The sequence below is a fragment of the Phyllopteryx taeniolatus genome, chromosome 3 (assembly GCF_024500385.1).
Source record: "Phyllopteryx taeniolatus isolate TA_2022b chromosome 3, UOR_Ptae_1.2, whole genome shotgun sequence".
In the NCBI taxonomy this organism is placed as follows: Eukaryota; Metazoa; Chordata; class Actinopteri; order Syngnathiformes; family Syngnathidae; genus Phyllopteryx; species Phyllopteryx taeniolatus.
In genome coordinates this window covers 22747688-22770524 of record NC_084504.1, presented here as the reverse complement: position 1 = coordinate 22770524, position 22837 = coordinate 22747688, and the positions used below count along the sequence as shown (strand labels likewise).

At 43.5% G+C, this 22837-nt stretch overlaps 1 protein-coding gene across 6 annotated transcripts in view; it reads left to right on the top strand.

Moving 5' to 3' along the window:
* sema6a (sema domain, transmembrane domain (TM), and cytoplasmic domain, (semaphorin) 6A) overlaps positions 1-22837 on the top strand; it is a 143053-nt gene that overhangs the window by 26523 nt on the left and 93693 nt on the right. Inside the window, exon 1 of one of the 6 annotated variants that reach the window (XM_061767680.1) lies at positions 2937-3836. The exons of 4 other annotated variants lie outside the window; for them this stretch is intronic. The gene's annotated coding sequence lies outside the window, so the exon portion shown is untranslated. Of the gene's footprint in view, positions 1-2936; positions 3837-22837 lie in introns of those variants that run through there. One more of the 6 variants, XM_061767681.1, reaches the window with a different exon arrangement.

The following is a 22837-nucleotide window of genomic DNA, read 5'->3' as shown; positions in this document are numbered from 1 at the left end:
ACTTTTTCATCTGGGTGGAACTAGTGGTTAGAATTTTCTGGTAATCTGGCTTCCTCCTGCATTCCAAAAACATAGCTTTTAGTTTCATTGAATTCTCTAAAATGTCCATTGATGTGAATGCCAATGCTTGTTTGTCGATATGTGCCTTGCGATTGGCTGGCGACCATTCCAGGGTGAACCCGGCCTCTCGTACAAAGTCAGCTGAGATAGGCTCCAGCTCACCTGTGACCCTAATGAGGATAAGCACTATCGAAAATGGATGGCAATTTTTTAAAGACCTTTAACCTGCAGTGTAAATCCAGCCTTATAGACGTGGTACCTATTTCGACTCAAGTTTAAGTGTCCCATTTGGTTCCAAGCCCACAGAAACTACAGTCATAATAATAAACATATTCATCAATGAATACTTCTCTGATGGTGTCAATCAAAACTGAGCATTAGTGTCTTGGTAGTTACACAGTTCTCTAATTGGGTTGTGCAAGTGTACCTAATGTTGTGTCTAGTGGGTGCACTGAATCATTCTTATTTCCAGACTAGCTGCACATTCTTCAACAAACTCTTAGATTTTCGTTTTTAACATGATTGAATGGCGTAACTGCTTGTATTGCAATTCTTTTCAGATGGCTTCCGAAAACATCTGTGTTATTCTCTGCTCGTCAAAAGCGCTGTTGAGCAACAATTAAGACGTCTCAACATCTGAGACGTTTTCTCCGGCAGCTGTACATGCTGTAGGTGATTCCCCCCCCCCCCCCCCCCCCCCCCCCCCCCCCACCCCCCCATCCTCCCCAGGCCTTCTCAATCACCACTTTAGTTTACACAGTCACCCCTTGTGCTTGAGCTTCCTGCAGTAGACTGTCTTGCTATGTCTTTGTTTGTTTTGGTAATGGATTCCCACTCTCTATTGTGGCTCATGTCACTCGTTGATTGATGGGGTTAAAACAAATAAAAAATCACCTTGTCTGAAAGTCATCCTTGTATATCTTCCGGGATGAACCCACATGAAGAGGAACAAATTCCGCTGTGACAAAGTGGCTCGCCTGCATCCGGGTGCTCGTTTTTTTTTCTTTTTTCGCACTAACGAGCCGTGCCTTTAAATCAAGAATCGGACTCCTGCGAAAACAAGGTTGAATCTGTGTGCTTGTGACAGTGTCGCCTCTAAAGAGACAGCTGAGATTATATGCGTGGACGGTTTGGAGGTCCCTCTATTCATCGGCTATGTCACCCCATGGGGGAGGACTAATTGGTGGCCCCAAAAGCGCCCCCTGTTTTGTCCCGGAGCTCACAAAGGCATCTGGGTGCAGTCGGTTAGAGGACGGAGGGTGGCGGGGGTGGGGGGTGGTGGTGGGGGCGGGTGCTCTGAGGAAGGCAGCAGAGGACAGATTTCCCATAGAAGAGTTGGCTGGGATGAGGGGGTGGGGGGGTCTGGTCTCCAGCTTCCAGGGCGAAGACGATACATTCACTCATTCACACATTGGGGTGCGGGGTGTAGGGTGAATCTGGTGCCAGTCTCTGGCCTCCTCCTCTGCAAATGATCCAAGGCTGACCCACATAGGCAGCCATGTGTGAGGCTTCTCTTTATCGGGCAGCCTGCTTGAAACGTTGAATTATGGGTGTTCTGTGGCGCTCCCCTGCCTTCTCAGCCGGGACCGCACTGGGGCCTCGTGTGGGCTGACATTGTTCACCCCCGACCTAAAGACAATGAAGCTGTTGGCTGGGCCAAGAGCGAGCGAGGGGGGAAAATGGGTAGCGGGGAGAAATATATAAGGGAGACATACAGGAAGAGATGGCGATGGACAGAACTTTGGGCACTTATTGAACAAAGAGAAAACTCAATGCAATTTGCCCTTTGATCCACACCACAACATTAAACCATCATATCTATAGAGTTGTATGTATTTTATATCGAATACAGACGAGTGATTAAATATCAAATTTCATCCATCCCTGCCTCCATTTTCTGGGCTTGTCCTCTTTAGAGAGCCTTGAGCCTATCCAAGCTGACTTTGGGCGAGAGGCACAGTGCACCCTGGACTGGTCGCCAGTCAATCACAGGGCACAAATAGACGAACAACCATTAAAGCTCACATCCACCCTGATGGAAAATGTCTTCCATGAACCTAATTTAATTTGTTTTTAGAATGTGGAAGGACTACTCCAGAATGCGGAAGGACTACTCCACCAAAAAAAAATCCACTGCACAGTGCTTACTTGGCTCGGCACAGCTCTATTTCACTGACAAAAAGCTCGTACTACCCAATTCTATGAAGTAGTATATCTAGTGCGAAGCAGATACTACATAGGTGACACAAACCACTCCTGGTCGAGCCTATTTGTCATTGTAACATTTGAGATTACATGGCTAGAAAAGACAAAAATGCTAACATGCTAACATTAGCTTGAAAAATAAAGAAATTCCCTCAATATTTCCATAGACATCCAGCTAGCAAAAAAGAAGACTTACCATAAGTCGCACTTAAAAGTCTTAAATTTTCTCCAAAATGGACGGGGCGCCTTATAATGCGGTGCGCCTTATGTGTGACTTTGATGAGCGCTCCGCTTGACTGGCTGGGAGCGTTCCCTGCCGACACGCTGCTTATATAGAGGAAAGGTGGACGTGACTAAGGACAGCATGCGGACGTAAAGGGGGGAAGGGTGCGCGTGAAGGAGGATGCTAAAGGCACGCCCCCAGTAGGTATATAGCGCCGGGGTGTGCATTGTGCAAAACAACATCGGTTTGGCTAAGGACCCCCGAAAATGGCACCTATGAAGAGACACGCTTACGAAGCACAGGTCAAACTGCAAGCTATCAGTTATGCGGAGGAACATGGGAATCGAGCAGCCGCGAGAGAATTTAAGATAAACGAATCCATGGTTCGAAAGTGGAGGAAGCAGGAAAACGAGCTTCGCCAAGTCAAGAAGACAAAGCTGAGTTTCCGCGGAAACAAGGCGAGGTGGTCCGAGTTGGAAGACCAACTTGAGCGATGGATTAATGATCAAAGAACAGCAGGGAGAAGCGTCTCTACAGTCACCATTCGACTGAGGGCGTCTTGCTGCTTTCGTTTTATGAAACGGCGCCATCTATCCACCCGGGCAAGGACTACCGTGGCGCAGCAATTTACGGCGGATTACAAGGAAAAGGTGGCCATCTTCGGCTCCTACTGCAGTAAAAAGACACATCCAGCCCAACCACATCACCAACATGGGCGAGGTGCCGCTCACTTTCGCTCACTTTCGACATCCCGGTGAACCACACTGTAGAGAAGAAGGGGACCACAATGGGGCACGAGAAGTCGGCTTTTAATGTTGTGCTTGGTTGCCATGGTAATGGACAGAAACTGCCACCTGTGGTGATTTTTAAGAGGAAGACGCTGCATAAAGAAAAGGTTCCAGCCGAAGTCATCGTTAAGGCCAATCAAAAGGGCTGGATGGACGAGGAGAAAATGAGAGAGTGGCTGAGTGAGGTGTTCGTAAAGAGACCGGATGGTTTTTTCCACAGGTCACCGTCCCCGTTGATCTGTGACTCCATGCGCGCCCATCTCACAGCAGCTGTGAAAAACCAAGTGCAACTAAGACTGTGAGTCAACGCCGGGCGAGTAACGCCACCATATGTGAATGGATTGTGGATGGTTGGGCTAAGGTCTCCGCTTTGACTGTTGTCCGAGCTTTCGCGAAAGCCGGCATCATTGCTGAACAGCCCCCCGGCAACGAGACTGACTCTGACAATGACGAGAGGGAACCCGAGGTGTTTGTTGGAGAACTTGCCCAGCTGTTCATTTCGGATACAGAAGATGAGGACTTTGATGGATTTGTGGATGAGGATTGATCAAAAAAATAACGTGAGTACATTGTTAAATACTTCAATAAAGTACAACCGAACTCAGTTTTGCTTCCGCTGCCGTTTTAAAAACATTCTTTTGGCATGCATGCATGCTACCATATGTTTTAAGCTAGCGTATGTTTTACCATGCCTGCGCCCAATAATACGGTGCGCCTTATGTATGTGTTAAATACAGAAATAGACCCCGTAACTGAGACTGCACCTTTTAATACGGTGCGCCCTATGGTCGTGAAAATACGGTAAATGGAAAGTGACCAAACAAAACAAACAAAAAAACAATGTACCCTGAACTCCGCCTTGCAACAAGAGGACTAGTTTTCATAATTGTTTTTCTATTAACTTTTACCTATTTTGTGTTTAAAATGGCTAAGAGGTCTCACAGCAAGAAGCACCACCTTTTTCTTTTGCATGCTCTGAACAACGTGCATTGTTATTATTTTGGGGAAAAAAGGTTAATTAAAAAAAGACCCATGTACTCGACGACACAGTCTGAGATGAATGGAACAGAGCCAAAGTCCTGATGGGAAAGGTTTGTGGTAATTGCTTCTTTTGCAACGGGGAGGTCTCCTAAACGTTGATGACAGCTAGAAAGAAAGGCGATAAAAACCAGTATGACCGGGGCTGTATCGATCGCAGCGTGTCCTGGCTGTCTTCATCGGAGCCACAGACATTAGCGGCTCTTGAAACAAACTTTGTATTGATTGTGACTCAGAGGGAGGACTTACATGTATGACGTTGTGTATGTAATTAGCACCATGGCTCTGACTGTGGATACAGTGACATTGCACAGGACTTAAGGGATGGATGGAGGAAGCGAGGGACCCATTAGTGTCAATAAGAATTACAGCTGCAAGCTGTAATGATCAGGCCCTCGCACTCCTTTATTTCACGGTGAATCCTCCAAATGATCATCAAACTTGAATGCCATACACCCCCCACACGTGATGGCATAGGAAAAGCAGCTTGGCAAATTAGCGTTGCCCATTTGTTTAGTACAATGATTCCCAGCCTGTGTACTGTGACACGTTCATGTGCCATGAGAGATCATCAGGTGTGCTGCAGGAAATAACCAATTTCACTTAACTGTTTGAAAATGATTTGTTTATAAGCCATCAAAAGTCTTCAGTGAGCATGACGGTTTGGCTCAGGCGATCGAGTGGTTGTTTCTCAGCACGAAGGTTGTGGGTTCTATTCTATGACCTTGCCAAAGTGTCCTTGTGAAAGCTACTGAAACCCCAGTTGCTCCTCATACTGTGTCATGAGGAGATGATGTCAAAGCGCTTTGAGTGCCTTGAAGGTAGGATGGCGCTAAGTGCAAACCAATTTACCCAATGAAGGTAAACGTGATGTTTAGTGTTATTTTATCCTTTTTGTTAGTCATTTATATTAATTTCAAAAGTTTTTCTCTTTAAATGTATTTTCTTTTAGAATTTTTGAGTGTCTGGAACACATTAATTGAATTTAATCTTTGGTATAATTCTATGTATTTTTATATTGCCTCAGGTTTTGTATGATTCGGTTGTGTCAGACGAAAACGAAAGTTTTACTGTAGGCCTAACAAAGTAGGCTAAATAAAAGTTCGGAAACACTGGTCGAGTATACCTTCTTCCGATTAACGCTCATCTAGATGAATTCCCCAAGAGAAGTTAATCAAAGTACAAGCCCTGAACCAAAATGGCCATCTTCCTGTTCAATTTCTGGCATGGGTCCTTCAGACATTTTCATACGTCCTGTTAAGTTAGCTATGTTCCTCAAATTTCGTGTCACTCAGTCAAACTTGTCGGGGGCAAATGTTTTCTAACTTTCCAGGGGGCACTACTGAGTGAGTGTTTGGGGTTTGTGTTCGGGAATCCCCCCCCCTCCCAAAACATAAATGTTCACTAGAATACATAAGCGTGCAAAAATGGGATACATTTTCGAGTATGTTGAGGCCCCACAAAAAGTGATTCAGTATAACAATAAACAGTCTGGTGTGAAGGCCCTCATGATGCCCAGTTTTGTTTTATAGACATTTCACAATCACCCCGCCACAAGTGTTTTTTGTGAGCCTTTTAGCCTCTTCACCCACAGCAGTATTCAATACAGATTCAAGCTTTTTTATTCCCTTAAAAGTTGGAAATGAGAGCAGTAGCTATAGTTACATAAAGATAACTCAGCTATGTCATGGAGCACATAACACGTTCTCTCCTCCGCTCGTATGGTTTCCTCACTTTACATTTGATTGGTGGCCAGCCCATGCATTTGAAGAGAACAGTCTAATTGGCAAATGGCTAAGCGATTGCGCCGGTGACGACGGCGTGGATGTGTTGCCTCATAGGTCAAGCGTGTGCACAATGAGGGCATATTTGCCCGTGACAGATGTTTATTTCTGAGAAGTGCCGTTGTTTGGCTTCACGCCTTTTGACCTGATGTTTAACTGTTGCCACTTTTGTGTTAATCATCCAATTAAGAATAAGAGGAGATGCAATGGGGTTGGTTGCATCTGTACAAACACACAGCAGACAAACTCGGCTGCCGAGCTGTTTACATTGCCGCGGACGAGCGTATTCATCTGTCAGCCGTCCTCTTGAGTTGAGTTATTTGTTTTGATGCTGCGCTGCGTTGGCGTCCTCATATATAGATGAAAGATGGCGCTGATGGCGTGTCACCTGTCATGTTTTTGGGTCTATTTGCACAGATCAAACCCCCCTTCATGTCGGACAGTAAAGACTTTGTGGAAATCTCAGGCGGCATCTAGAGAAGTGGTTTTAATCTCTGCGGCTTTGGGGCTGGTAAAACAATGCGACATAAAATATTGTGTCACAAAATGGAATCTTTTGCTCGTCCATGAGGTTCTCATTATGTTCTCTGCCGATACATTGGACCCTCAGAAATGGAAAAGTTTGGAATTTTAGCAAAATTGTTGCACTCGCCATTGTCCAAATGTTGAGAAACAATCCAGAGCTGCGTCTCTTCTTTTCATTGTGATCCAAATGTAAGTTGAACCCCGATCTGACATCAGAATCAGAATCAGAATCAGAATCAGAATCAGAATCATCTTTATTTGCCAAGTATGTCCAAAACACACAAGGAATTTGTCTCCGGTAGTTGGAGCCGCTCTAGTACAACAGACAGTCAATTTACAGAGAACACTTTGGAGACATAAAGACATTGACAAAAAACAACAACAAACAACAATTGTGCAAAAAGATGCAGAGTCCTCTAGCACTTAGAGCAGTTCGAATGGCTAATATCGCAATAGTCCGGTGCAATGACCGTTATGCAAAGGGCACTGAGAGTATGCGGTTTAAAGTGACGAGTAGTGCGATAATTGAGGCTGATGTGCTTATTATTCCACCGTGAAGCATTACTGTATTTCCATCCATCCATTTTCTATAGCACTTGTCCTCATTAGGGTTAGGATGAGCTGGAGCCTATCCCGGCTGACTTTTGGCAATACGGTAGAACCTGGACTTGTTGCTGGCCAATCACAATCACTCACATCCCCAACTACAGACAATTTACAGTCTTCAATGAACCTAACATGAATGTAAATGTAATGGCAACAGAACTAAAACTTAATCGCAAAACGGTACTCGTTAAAGGAAAGATTCACCATATCTTGTTTACTATTAACAACAGTTATTTATAGCAATTATTATTATTATTATTTTTTTTTACACACGACACTAAACTGAAAATTAAAACATCAACTTCCGAAACGAAGTGTTGTATTTCCATTATCTGTTCTCAATACGGTGAACTGGATTCTATCCCAGCTGACATTGGGCGAGAGATGGTGTACACCCTTGAAATGGCCGGCAGGGCACATATAGAGAAACAGCCATTTACCCTCACATACGCATCTATGGACAATTTTAGAGTCTTCAGTTAACCTAATACGCATGATTTTGTGTGGTAGATGTTTTTTTTTATATGGATCAAATTTGTTCAAAAAGCCAGCCTCTTGTATTGGATTTTGTTTAACTTCTGAGGGCCCATCGTGCGTTGGCTCACCTTACCTCCTAGTCTGGCAGTTCAGAACAAAGGATCACCTTTGACTCTGTACGTCTTATGCGCCCAACTTGACTAAACCAGTAGCATGTCATCACAAGCTTTGATTTAAGCGCTGAGGCTTTGCAGCGCGCTCGCTTCTGGAAGCCATTTAGAGTGGGATGAAACCACATGAAAAGTCTGCCCCTATCCTTGATCCTTCCGCCCCCATCCCACTGCCATTTCCCCCTCCGCTGCTCCCTCCTTCCGTCCACTGCTGTTTGAAGATTTACTGGATCTTGTAATCAGTCGACGTCAACCACTTGTGAAAATACACGGTCAAATGCATTTGGAGAACTCAAAGATGGAGGGGTGACACGTGCGGGTCTTTTCTGTCTCCGCAAAGACAGATGCTCCCTCTGAGACCCAGAAAGTCACTAGCAAAAATGCAAAGCCATTACCATATCGCAGATCAAGAGAAGCACTTTTTCAATTATGCAGAAAGGTTGTTAAGATGTAAATGCATCAAAATGGCTGGACTCCCAGACCACCTCCCGCACCCCTTGAGAGGGATACAGTTTCACCTCCAAAGACACTTCCTCGGCTTCTTAGCTCACCACACTTTGAAAGGCAACACGATATCTCTCTGGATGCTCGTTTATCTATAATTCATTGGAATTGGTAGCAGGACAATCCATCGCAGCGTTCTGCACACTGCCTATTAATGGAATCCTTTTCAGCCCTGGTTCGGCCTTGGTGGAGGTCCGCGCTCAACTCAGTGACATTGTTTCTCACTGCAGCAATGCTAAAACAGCAATTTCAATGGTGACCTAAGACCTATGCACTGTACTGCAGGTTCTTGGTCTCAATTCCACATTTTTAAATCTTCAATGAAAGTGAGACTTTTTCTTTATTGATGCATCCAAGTACAACAGAGTGGACTACTGGTTAGCATGCATGCCTCACAGTTCAGAGGTCCAGGGTTGAATCTTGTCCTTACTGTGTGGAGTTTTACGCTGTTGATTCAGTCTCATCCTGGCAGTTGGGCTCTATCCGTACCATGGAAACCCACACTGGCTTGGAAACAGCACATTCAGAAAGAGATTCTTCCATCCCGTTCAAAGTTAAATCCAAAAAATTTCCGGTACATTAATTGCTCACCAATTTTCCCTATTGTCAATTTGAAGATTTTTCTTTTTTTTTTTTTACAGTACTGTAATTGTATTTGAATCACTGCTGGTCAACACTGTGACCTCGTGGTTAGCGCGTGTGCCTAACATTTCTGAGGATCGGATTTGAATCTCAGCTTTGGCCTTCCTGTGGGGAGCTTGCATCTCATCTCCAAAGTCATTCTTACTCTTAAAACAGCTCAGGAGAAACGTGCCATATTAGTCTTTAAGTGGAGTGCACATTTATCGCATATACAGGATATGGATGGCAGAAAACAAGAGTTGTGGAGTAGCATGCTGAGGTCAGGCTCGCACACTGGCGGCTCTCTTTCTTTGGTGTAAATGGCCGCCTTAAGTCTGGTCACAATGGGCTAAAATTATGACGGAATTGTGTGCCCCGAAAGCAAGCGAAAACGGACACAAAAGCCCCTTGTGTGTCCCAGTACAAGTTTTTTTTAAATTGTATTGGAGTGCATGAACAAGTGAGCTCTTTTGGTCTTGAGGAGGAAAATAAATACGACGAACCCCGCAGGACTTATGTAATCATCCATTAGGAATACACATTATGTGTGTACACATACGGTTTCTCCCGCTTCCCATTGTGAGCCCTGCGCACAGTGTTTCCCCCTCGACAGTCCATACAGACCGCTCATGTTTTATGCAGGCGACGCAGGAGGCCGTCTTTGCCGTGCGTGAGGCGGCGGAGGGAAAGCGTGGCTCTCTTTCAACATTATTTTTGCACAGAGTTCACATAATCATACAATTTCTGACAGAAAAGGCAAATAGATGTTATTGTTTGGTCTTACCTTTGCTGTCCTTCATGTTTAGGTGCACTTTTTTAATAAAGTGCTTTGGTGGCAAGGTTTTTTTTTTTTTTTAGTTAGACAGTCTCTGTTTTGCTTAAAGTAAATGAGTGTGAATGTTTTACAATCATGTCCTGTCTTTCTCCCCAGGATCATGGGTAGTGTAGTGGTTCACATACCTCAACATAGCTCCTCTTCCTATGCGCACATGTGCTAAGAACTCTCATTCCAAAAATACATATATTAAGGCAATAATACTGTAGTGTGCATCTTCTTTTTAAACATACAATAACAAAAGCAAAAATTGTATTTTCATTTTGTAAAACATATGTAAATATTTGCCATTTTCTAAGCTCTAAAATTGTTTGTAAAAATGTTCATTTTGTAAAGGAAATATTTATTTTATGTTTTGTTTTACGGTTATTGTGTACATTTTAAGTATTTAAAATTTTTACTTTGTATTTTGTGAAAATTATTTTAATTATTTTAAAGGTATTTAGTAGAGAAAATATATAGTTGCTTTTTTAAAAAATAAAAAGTATTTTGTATACAGTATTTATAGTATATTTCATCATTTAATGAAGTTCAAGTTTTTAAAAAGTGTTTTCAAAATATGTGAGCATTTTTTGAATTTGATGTACTTAAATATTAAAAAATATTTCGCATTTAGCAAAAATGTAATTGTTGTAATTGTATTTCAAATTAATGATATAGTTTGCAATAATTAGGGAATATGTTTTAACAAAAACATTTTCAAATAATTCCAATATTTAGCATTTCTTAGACTCGACATCTGCATTTGTAGCGTCATTCAAAGTAGAAATGTTGGTGTTTTCCAAAGATTCAGCCATTGTGTAATGGGACACTTCATGGGAGATTTGCTTTAGAGTTTCCACCCTTAACCTTACGTCACAATGGTAGGGGGGCTAGGAGTTGAGAATCGTTATGCCTAAATCATTGTTGAACGTTTTCACCAAACTAGAAAAAAAACACAACAAAATCAACAAGAAGAGTCCAGTGTCCTCAATTCAACCTTTGCAGATGACCCTGAACGGGATGACTTAGAATCTACACAGACATAAAGAAAAAGCACAATTTTATCAATTGGTGTTCTTTTTTTTTTATTGATATTGTGAAAGTTAACAATTTCTTTCTGGCGCAGAATTATGACATCATTGGCTTTCAAATGTAGCCTTCAATTGAGACACAGCAATAGGTTGCAGCTGAAAGAAAAGCCAAAAGACACACCCAAAAAATAGATTTGTCTATGTGGATGTGGCCTTATGCCCCATTTCCCCTCATCTCTCCTCTCCCCTCATTGCTCCCCATAGATAGAGGCCCCCCTCCCCCACCTCCAAGGCCCCACGACTACCATTCAGTGACAGCGGCAGCGGAATAATAACTTTTAATCGGCAGTCCCAGTGTTTCATTAAGAGCTTGGCTGCGCTCCCCACTTGGGGGGTTGTGACTGTTGAGTCTCCCTCTCGGTGAGCTCCTACTTGATTACAAGTAAACACAAGCGGGATCACACGTGGGAGCGGGGAGCCATGAAGACAAGGGATGGGCGCAATGAAATATTTGGTCAAGAAGGAAGAGTCAACAAACGTGGAGTTTCTTAAGTAGACCTGGAGTAACTTTTCAAAGTTAGTTAATCTGCTCTGTGAGGGACAATGATTGCTTTTTTAAGTTGCGTCTTTTCCTCCCTGGAGCTGGAAGCCTCCGAGGAACATTGCTGGGATTAGCTCCTTGTTGTTGTTCATCTCCTCAGCTCCACATGCAAATAATGAAGGCACTGGGAAAGGCATGCAAATGAGGATAAGATGCTTATCCCAGCAAGAGGAGGGCTAATAACCAGTCTACTGTATATATACCCATATAGCTACTGTTTGTACACTCATTGGCCACTCCATTAGGTACATCTACACAGTCTAATGAGATTCAGTACAACCGTACTGCCTTGGCGAAGATGATCATTTTCATTTAATTTAACAATACATTTATTAATTGTGGTTGAACTGTGCTGCATCTTGCTGAGAACCGCTTCTAACAATTTGCCTCTGTCGTGTAGCTAAACAAGGCAACATTAATATTATTATTCATAATAGTGGTGGTACAGTGGTAAATATAATATACTAATTTTATTAGGTTTTTTAAAAATTTGTATCAATGGTATTATTAGTATTATTGGTATAGTAGGATTTTTATAATAGTATTAGTATTTCTTTTTTCAATCATTTGAATTCATTATTTAAATGAGTTCCCTCCATCCATCCATCCATCCATTCTCTACCGCTTATCCGGGTCGGGTCGCGGGGGCAGTAGCTTCAGCAGGGACGCCCAGACTACCCTCTCCCCAGCCACTTCATCCAGCTCTTCCGGGGGGATCCCGAGGCGTTCCCAGGCCAGCCGAAGGATGTAGTCTCTCCAGCGCGTCCTGGGTCGTCCCCGGGGTCCTCCCGGTGGGACATGCCCGGAACACCTCACCAGGGAGGCGTCCGGGAGGCATCCGAATCAGATGCCCCAGCCACCTCATCTGGCTCCTCTCAATGCGGAGGAGCAGCGGCTCTACTCTGAGATCCTCCCGGATGACCGAGCTTCTCACCCTATCTCTAAGGGAGAGCCCGGACACCCTGCGGAGGAAACTCATTTCGGCCGCTTGTATCCGGGATCTTGTTCTTTCGGTCACGACCCACAGCTCGTGACCATAGGTGAGGGTAGGAACGAAGATCGACCGGTAAATTGAGAGCTTCGCCTTTCGGCTTAGCTCTTTCTTGACCACAACGGACCGATACAAAGTCCGCATCACTGCAGACGCTGCACCGATCCGCCTGTCGATCTCCCGTTCCATTCTTCCCTCACTCGTGAACAAGACCCCAAGATACTTGAATTCCTCCACTTGGGGCAGGATCTCATCCCCGACCTGGAGATGGCATGCCACCCTTTCCCGACTGAGGACCATGGTCTCAGATTTGGAGGTGCTGATTCTCATCCCAGCCGCTTCACACTCGGCTGCGAACTGCTCCAATGAGAGTTGGAGGTCACGGCTTGATGAAGCCAACAGAACCACATCATCTGCAAAAAGCAGAGATGCAATACTGAGGCCACCAAACCGGACCCCCTCTACGCCTCGGCTGCGCCTAGAAATTCTGTCCATAAAAGTTATGAACAGAATCGGCGACAAAGGGCAGCCTTGGCGGAGTCCAACCCTCACCGGGAACGAGTCCGACTTACTGCCGGATATGCGGACCAAACTCTGACCCCGGTCGTACAGGGACCGAACAGCCCGTATCAGGGGGTTCGGTACCCCATACAGGACTCCCTGAGGGACATGGTCGAACGCCTTCCCCAAGTCCACAAAACACATGTAGACTGGTTGGGCGAACTCCCATGCACCCTCGAGGACCCTGTCTAGGGTATAGAACTGGTCCACTGTTCCACGGCCAGGACGAAAACCACACTGCTCCTCCTGAATCTGAGATTCGACTTCCCGACGGACCCTCATCTCCAGCACCCCTGAATAGACCTTACCATGGAGGCGGAGAAGTGTGATCCCCCTGTAGTTGGAACACACCCTCCGGTCCCCCTTCTTAAAAACGGTGCCCACCACCCCAGTCTGCAAATCCAGAGGCACTGTCGCCGATGTCCACGCGATGTTGCAGAGGCGTGTCAACCAGGACAGCTCCACAGCATCCAGAGCCTTTAGGAACTCCGGGCGACAGTTTGTCCGGCACACGCCTTGCTGGTCTTGACTCACGGTTGTCAAATATCAGCCTTTTTGAAAAAGTGTGAAAGATTTTTAGCGGCATTGTGGCACAAAAAAATTGCCCTGCCACTCTCTGCATCCCAGAGACTATATGTAGCCTTGCCACGGGACCTATATACACCTGCTAATATCAAAAGCCCTGTGTAGCCACGCAGGTCAATCTCATCCATATTATTCCAGTTTTTCCCCATATTTCCAGGTCAATCGTTATGGATAGGCTCCAGCACGCCCGCGACCCTAGGAAATGGATGGATGGATGGATCTGCCAAATCTTGGCTTGAAATCTATACAAAATATCACATCAAAGAGCAAAGTCAATGTTTGAGAAATGGCACCGTTAGTGCTTTGAAATGTAGATACACATTTATGGAGTAATAACCCCTGCCAATGTATTCACAGATGCATAGTCTATTCTAGAACTACTCCTTCTAAATCTTCCCCAGAGTCATGGCTGTGCAACAACATCATAATTTATCATGTTGATATGTCACCATAGAGAGATATGCAGTACGTCTCTGTGCTGCATCGTTAAACAAATGACTGACAGGACGTCTGTGCGGGAGAAAATGAACGCGTCAGTCTGAGCTCAAATGGTGAGTAAAAATGGACATCAAAGTCATTTGAATGGAACATTTTGCCCAATTTTGTACTTCGATGTCCTTGCTGCAGTGACTACCATTATTTCTTGGTTGCAGTGGAAAGAACTGAACTTGGCACTCACTTTAAAGGCGTCAATTCACCAGTGGTGGGAAGTAACGAAGTACAAATATTTTGTTATTTTACAGTAGATTTTTCAGGTATATGTAATATACTTGATTACTTCCTACGTGTGAAAGACTTACCTGTACGTTCTACTCCTAACTCTGACAAAGTAGAATTCTTTTGTTTTGAGCATAAAAGTCCTATCAGCACTTGCCAGCTCTTAAACAACAAGCACATTCTTTTTTTTCGTTTTCCCTACAAACACTATGTAAGTTAATAAAAGAGAACATATTATGTGCAGAGATTTAAAAAAAATCAAAACAGGTATTCTATACAATTGTCAGTAAAAATTCATTTTTACTTTTGTGCATTTCAGAGTCTGTACTTTTCTACTTCTCTTTAACTATAGAGGTTGAATCAGTACGACTACTACTTTTTCCAGTCTTTAAAATGTTTTTTTTAATTTTTTTTTTGTACTTCTTTTTAAGTACAGAGTGCAGGTACTTTTGCCGCCTTTGCTTTTCATGGGAGATGTAACCAATTGCTCAACTCATGTATTTTCACATCCTTCATCCATCCAGCCATTCTCCGAGCCGCTTATCCTCACAAGGGTCGCGGGAATCCTTCATTCTTTTTTTTCCGAATCAACTTTGTGTCACATTATCAGTTTCTCCCTGTTCAGCCTGTTGTGGCTACGAATGTTTCGTAATCGGCGGCACATCGGGACTAGTGGTTAGCACATCTGCCTCGCAGTTTTGAGAGTGGGAGTTCAAATCTGGGCTGTGTGGAGTTTGCGTATTATCCCCGCGCTTGTATGGGTTTTCTCCAGGTAGTTCGGCTTCCTCCCACATTTCAAATACATGCAAGAGGTTCATTCAACAAGACTAAATTGTCCCTAGGTGTGAAGGTGACCGTGAATACTTGTTTGTCGACGTGCCCTGCGATTGGCTGGCGAACAGTTCACTGCCCCCGGTGGGTACTCATGCAGCCCTGGATCCCTTGCTTAGAGTGATACATTTTTCTATGATAATATGTATAAAATCAATTTGGCCACTGTAGCAGGTTTGGTGAAAATTTGACTGTCCGGTTTTGGCAACAGGCAAACATCAGAAGGTTTATTTTTAGCAATGAATCGGATTGGCTCATTGTCAGATTTGGCTCTCCTTATCTCATAACTCATCTTCTGGTTCTCTATGAGGCTGAGAACCACCTGATTTTGTTTCATTATAGCACTGAGTGTTGACAAACCACAGGCAGGTTTGGGAAGGTTTTTGCATTGTGTTGTACAGGATTCAGCCTTAAAACAAGCAAATAAAAACAAAAACTGCAAGTAGTATTATTTATAATCCCATGCTTGGAGTCATCACAGTGAAGATAGTAATCCACAGATCCGTCTGCAATAAAGGAAAAGACTGGAACATCCGCATGGGTGAGCTTGAGCCCATACAGTAAGTCAATTACGGAGGGACAACAAGTTTGTCTTTCACACTTGTTTTGCTTTCAGGAAATAGCTGCAACTTAATATCGTAATAAGCTACATGTAACAGTTCATGTTTCCAGGCTGTAACAATTAAATACATAACATTTAATTTCATTTAAGAATCAAATGTCGACATACAGTATTTTTTTTTGTGTATGGCCAAATTGAATGATTATAGTGTTATTCCAACAATTTAAATTGACCGTGTTTATAAATGGTGAGTGGCCATTTGAACCAATAAACAGAAGGCAGAACTTTGTTCAAAAAAGAAACAAACAGCAACCAAAAATACACTTCGTCACAGTCTCACAGCCATAACACTTGATTAGCTGCAACTCAACAGACATATCATGCGTTACATTGATGTAACAATTCAGAGGTGACTATAAACCCTCAAAAGCATCTATGAGCTGCATGAACCTTCATTGAAATACATTTTGATGACGATTGGCTGGCAACCGGTTCAGGGTGTACCCCGCCTCCTGCCCGATGACAGCTGGGCTAGGCTCCAGCACGCCCGCGACCCTAGTGAGGAGAAGCGGCTCAGAAAATGGATGGATGGATATTTTATTTGGAAGCATGCATGTCTATAACATCCTGAGATTAGAGAAGGCGGCATCTTTGGCTGTAATACTTTGGATGTAATCATATCTGCATGGATGGATGGATGAGGGCCGTTTCAGCTTGAGATTTCTAATTAGTCATTTGGTTCCTTCTGGAGACCCAAACTTAATAAAATAGTCCTGTAAGTCTTAATACACCCCTCGTTTTTTTTGTGTGTTATATGTTTTTTAAGGCCGGCATGGTGAAGACTGGTTAGCACATCTGCCTCACAGTTCTGGGGACTGGGGTTCAAATCCCGGCCCCGCGTGTCTGGAGTTTGCATGTTCTCCCCGTGCCTGGGTGGGTTTTCTCCGGGTACTCCGGTTTCCTCCTTTGGCTGGTGACCGGTTCAGGGTGTACCCCGCCGCCCACCCGAAGATAGCTGACATAGGCTCCAGCAGCCTAGTGAGGATAAGCGGTAAAGAAAATGGATGGATAGATGGATATTTTTCGATGGTTAAAAAAATAAAATAATACAAAATGTTGAAGGAAAAACCTCGAACTCGAAGCTTTCCGGGGATCATTTCTCAACACGGACCCAAAAGTGGTCAAGGATCGCTTTATTGAACACACAGTAAGAACAACAAACAAGAAAGAAAACAAAAGAAAAGAAAACACATTTATACAACTTGTACATTAGCTGCCAGTGGCCACGACACTACCGAGTCACTCAACATGCAGACTGGCTGACTGAATAGGAATTGAATGGAATTGTTAGTTAACACTAGTTAATAGCCAGCCAACTCTCATTTGCCGACACCCACGTCACCCACCAGGCAAGGCCCTGCCTTTATAAAGTCATACACAATCAAAGTCACAGACACTACAGTAGAATCACAAGTGGACAAAATAATACCTGTACCCCACACACAAAATATTTTTTTTCCTATAATGTGATAAATTGAATACTTGATTCTAAAAATATTCAATAGTTGCATACCGAATGTTTTTTCACAGCAGTCATTCAACTTTTCTGCCTTGGGTGGAGGTCCGTTCTCTCCTGAGTGCGATTCTGGTTATATACAGTATATTGTCATTACAACATTGCTAAAACAGCATCTCATGGTAGCCCCAGCCTTTCGTACGGTACTGTACATCGTGATCATAAAAATCGACATATCCATATAAACTAATGGTAAAGAACACAACAAACATAAATCTATTACAACTAACATGGATTAAAATTTCCTTTGCTCTTTGCCAATAAAATGCTTGCTATATTTTACTTAGACAGTCGGCAACCCAGTAAAAACAACATGGATCGAACCTGAAGCCTCCTCCTCCTCTTTCTTCAATTCCATTAAATTGATTTACTTTGTTACGACAATCTCATTAATCACATGTCCTCTGAATATAATCTGCCTGTCAATCTAGGCTTGAAATTTTTTTTTAAAAAATGCTGGTAATAACGTAGCCAAGTGATTGCGGGACATAGTGATGGCGGACATTGTTTTGGATGTTTTGTGTGTGTTTTTGTTGTTTGTGTGTGAGGTGGAAGAGTCAGACTTGTTGTGTTTATCTTGAGGGAGCCAGCTGGACATGAGGGAGCCGCGGAATGAAGGGACACACATGATGATGAATTAGTTTGACAGAGACAGTCACAGGGATGAAATGTTAATTTGAACGCGCCAGAGGATGTCCTCCAGAGGACGGACACACAAACACACAAACATACGCACTTGCAGATACACGGTTGTAACAGCGAGGAGGAATTGTAATTGTTGTCTGTGAGTTGCCTGTTTGTGTTACTACAATCGATCACAGTGTGGGCTGCTGGGCCGTGACTTTTAATGTCAGATGAAACTGTTAAAAAAACATTTTATATCATTATATTAACCACATTATTTTCACCCATTTTTTTCCTCTTTAGATATAATGGGAAACTACTTGTAAGGATTGTTGTTGGGAAAGTATGGGTGTTGAAACCTTTCTATGGAAAAGGTGTGTGTCTTGTAGGACTGCAATGATTAATGGAATAACTCAGATAATTCGGTTGTCGGCATGGTGGGCGACTGGTTAGCACATCCGCCTCACAGTTCTCAGGACCGGGGTTCAAATCCCGGCCCCGCCTGTGTGGAGTTTGCATGTTCTCCCCTTGCCTGGGTGGGTTTTCTCCGGGTACTCCGGTTTCCTCCCGCATCCCAAAAACATGCAGGGGATTGAAGACTCTAAATTGTCCGTAGGTGTGAATGTGAGTGTGAATGGTTGTTTGTTTGTATGTGCCCTGCGATTGGCTGGCGACCAGTTCAGGGTGCGCCCCGTGTCCTGCCCCGAAGATAGCTGGGATAGGCTCCAGCACGCCCACGACCCAGGGCACATAGAAACAAACAACCACTTGCACTCACATTCACACCTACGGGCAATTTAGAGTTTTCAATTAACCTACCATGCATGTTTTTGGGATGTGGGAGGAAACCGGAGTGCCCGGAGAAAACCATTTCACACATTCTTTTACATTTAGGTTGTTATTAATTTGGCTACAACCTTATAGTGAGGCCTGTGGTGTCCAATTGGAGTTAATAAGTAAACAAATAGGGTTCCTTTCCACATAAAGGGCTTCTAAATCTTTGTTTGCAAAGAGTGCAATGAATCAGTAGGATCATTGTTTTCTTTTCAGTTTTAACTTGTAACTGAAAAAGCTCTGATGAATGGATGATACTGACAATAAACTCTTTTGGACCCTTGATGAACTGTTTTAAAGAGCAATAACAAAAACTAAAATGACACCAAGGCCAAACATACTTCATGTTCATTTGGATCAGAGGCAATACGCATTAGCTTAAAAAAGTAAAAAAATAAATAAAAATGTATCCAGACCGACAAAATGCTTACATGTGGTAAAAAGACATTTGTTTTACCACCCGCTTTCACCCTCTCGTCTTTGTCATCAAGAGTTGTTTTGAAATGAGTGAGCAGACATAATGAATCAGAGTCCTCCAGCTATCAGTCACTTCGCTTTGATAAAGCGACACTGCCATTCGTCTCTTTCAAAATGGGGACATGCGCCATCAAATTCTCTCCGAAAAGACGAGCCACGTGACGCGTCTTTATCTAGTGAATGAACAGCAGTGATTGATGCGTCTGTGGAAGTGATCTCTTCCCCCCCCCCCCCCCCCCCCCCCCATTATATCCCTCACTGGGCCACTGCAGCAACCATTCCCAATTTCTCCGATAAACTTCAATTCAGATCTCAGCCCATACCGTGGGAACCTATTATTAAAAAAGCTGTTAAATCGCTCACTTTGCTGTTGATGGGTTTTATCGAAAGGAAGTAGTTATTTGGTATTAGCTGTGGATGGAAGTCACATGTTCACCCATCTGGCTAGCTCACCAGAAACAACACACCTAAGAGGGCAAACACGAAACCTGAAGACCACCAGCTCGGACACCTCTTTGCGCTCCTTCAGAGACCAAGAACAATATCTGCGCCCATTTACCCTGCCAGGAAGTCATAACCAGGTTAAGATAAAAACCAGAGAGGATTTGATGAAGGTTTCTGGAAGGAGAACTTTGTTTGGCATCTTGAAGAGATGGACAAAGTGATCTCAACACATTAATAAGATGCACAAAAGAGTGTCTGAAATTGTCCAATGAGAGGATGCTTTTGACACTTGAGAGGAGCAACACTCGAAGGAAGTGTTCACTGTCAGGAACGGTTTTTGAGGCGTTGGAGACAAGTGGAGGACCCAATTGCAAGGAAGCAAGGCAGGAATCTCAAAAGAATGTATTTATTTTCAAAAAACACAAGGCCCATGGAAGAAAAAAAAAATCTAAATTCTAAATGAACAAGTCTGAACAAAAACTAGGTTCAAGGTAACACTAGGTGTAAACTCACGACATAAAACAACATGACAAGAGAAATGTGACAGGAGACAACAACAAATGGCACTGACAATGCAGCGACAGACTGAAAGAAAGCAGGGAACTAAATACAAACAAATTGACGAGACAACAAGAAACACCTCGACAAGGGAGCTGATTGGTTGACGAGAACAGGTGAAGACATTAACAACATGGGACCACAGCAAAACATGAAACAAAACTAAATATAATCTAAACTAAAACACGGACCCTTGACAGTAGCTCCCGTTAAGGAACGGATTTCAGACGTTCCCCAAAAGGCACAACAAAAAAAGATTGGTGGGTGGAAGGGGTCCTGGAGGCGGGTTCAGGGTTCGCACGTCATGGCCAGCCTGGTGGCCGTCCAGGGGGAAAAAAAAAAAAAAAAGGAGAAAAATAAACAAAATACACATTCACATTGGGTATCTCACTGCTCTTAGTGTAAGATACTAAGGGTTGAAGTCCACCTCCAAATTTGCCGTCCCCCGACCTGGCATCAGAGGCGAAATCAAGGGAGATAGCGAGCGGCCATGAATGTGAAGTTGAACACTCGACACTCACTGCCCATGCCTCTTTGTGTTGGAAGGCATCGTCTTTATCATTCAATGTATGTATGACGCTGTAACTACAGACACGGGCAATTTCCCACTTTCCAATTTGACAACAATTGCATCAGTTTGATGCATAAAGTTGATTTGTTGGACTACGAACTTGTATTCTTGCTAACCCTGGTACCTTTGATGCCTTTTGTGTTTTGGTGGAAAAAAAATATCTGTACTAAGCACTCTAATCATGCTTTTGTCTGCAGGACACGACGCTCCTTGACCTCACAGGGTACACCATGATGTACAACCCTGTCCTCTGTATTAATGCAACAGTTCCATTAGAAAAATAGAATGACAGAGTCAATGTAACATGTTGCCGATCACCAATGGCATGCAAAATTACTTATCGGCAAACCGTCATCTGTGCTTGTTTGTGATGGGAGGATGGGCAGGAAGGGGCCGACGCTATGAAGGAGCTTGTACACTATTTGACATAAATTGCAAAACAACTGGCAATGAGGTTTTTTTTTGTCATTCTTGGATGAGGAGCGTGGTTCAGATGTCATTTCGCTTCCGCTTAGTGTGTGATTTTCCAGTCTCTAAGGGACCGCTAGTATGGTAACCTTACACTGCAATTACAACACTATGGCAATGATGTGAGTTGCATTTAAAACACATATCAGACGCACTGCTATGTACTATAAAGTCTTAAAATGTCTCTGCTAATTCCATTTCCTCTTGTAGTGTCAAAACAAGAAGAACTCCCTTAAGACAACAGCACATATTTACTTGTCACACGTAGTTACATTTGCAATTAGCATATGTACTTTTTGCTCATGTCAGCCGGCCTCAGCCGAGCATTTTAAAGCGCTTTGGGCACTTGCGTCACCATTGCATCATTGGCAGAGTGCTTCAAATGCATCCATTCGCAGGAACTTTTGAATGTCAATTCACTTTGACCCCAAGGCTCATAAACAAACTTGTGTTCATTGTGATGAACGCACCTCTCTTGAGGCACCAGCGTTCATCCAGCAAGTCGTCATAAAACTGCGGCGCATGCATTCACCCACGCTTCCATGCTTGTCATGCAAATGCACACAAAGTATTCATTCCTATTCCTATGAGTTGCCACCTGTTAGTTCTTATTAGCAACGTGGACTAATAAGTCGTCATTATCATGGAAAAAACCTAAAAGCATTGATTTAGCATGAGCCCAGAGCTAATAGTCGATAGCTGATTAGCCCACATGGCTAAGTAGCCTAATTTAATGGGTTCAGCCTCATTGAGAGAGATTTTGTTAAAAGCTTTTGCACGAGGTCATTCTATTACAGGTCAGTAAATATCAAGGAAACATTTAATTGGAAACAAAGATTTAGGAGCCCTTTATGTGGAAAGGAACCCTATTTGTTTACTTATTAACTCCAACTGGACACCACACGCCTCCCTATAAGGTTGTAGCCAAATTAATAACAACCTTATAACTAAATGTAAAAGAATGCGTGAGATGGTTTTCTCCGGGCACTCCGGTTTCCTCCCACATCCCAAAAACATGCATGGTAGGTTAATTGACAACTCTAAATTGAATGGGAGTGCGAGTGGTTGTTTGTTTGTATGTGCCCTGCGATTGGCTGGCAACCAGTTCAGGGTGTACCCCGCCTCCTGCCCGATGATAGCTGGGATGGGCTCCAGCACGCCCGCGACCCTAGTGGGGAGAAGCGGCTCAGAAAATGGATGGATGGATGGATGTATGAGATGAGAGATCATTATCATGATTTTTTTTAAAAACAAGTAAAACATGACTTCTGTTAAACAGCTGAAAAAGTTAAATGAAATTAATTATTGTATGAGGCAAAATGGAATGAAAAAAAGAGTCCCCGAACAAGGTGGTGTACAATAAATCAATAGGACAGATGGCCAAGTAATGAGAGGAGGGTAAGGAAGTGAGCGCTAGTTGTAGGCTCTACTCTCCTGTGGCCTTCACATTACCATTACCTTTAAAGAGATTAGCATCACGCCCAGTCACAGCCAATGGAAGAGGAAGGCCTCGGCGAGTCGGCTATCAGCCGGCACACACGCTCACTCACTTAGCATAATGGAACCTGCATGAAATTGAAGCTCTGCA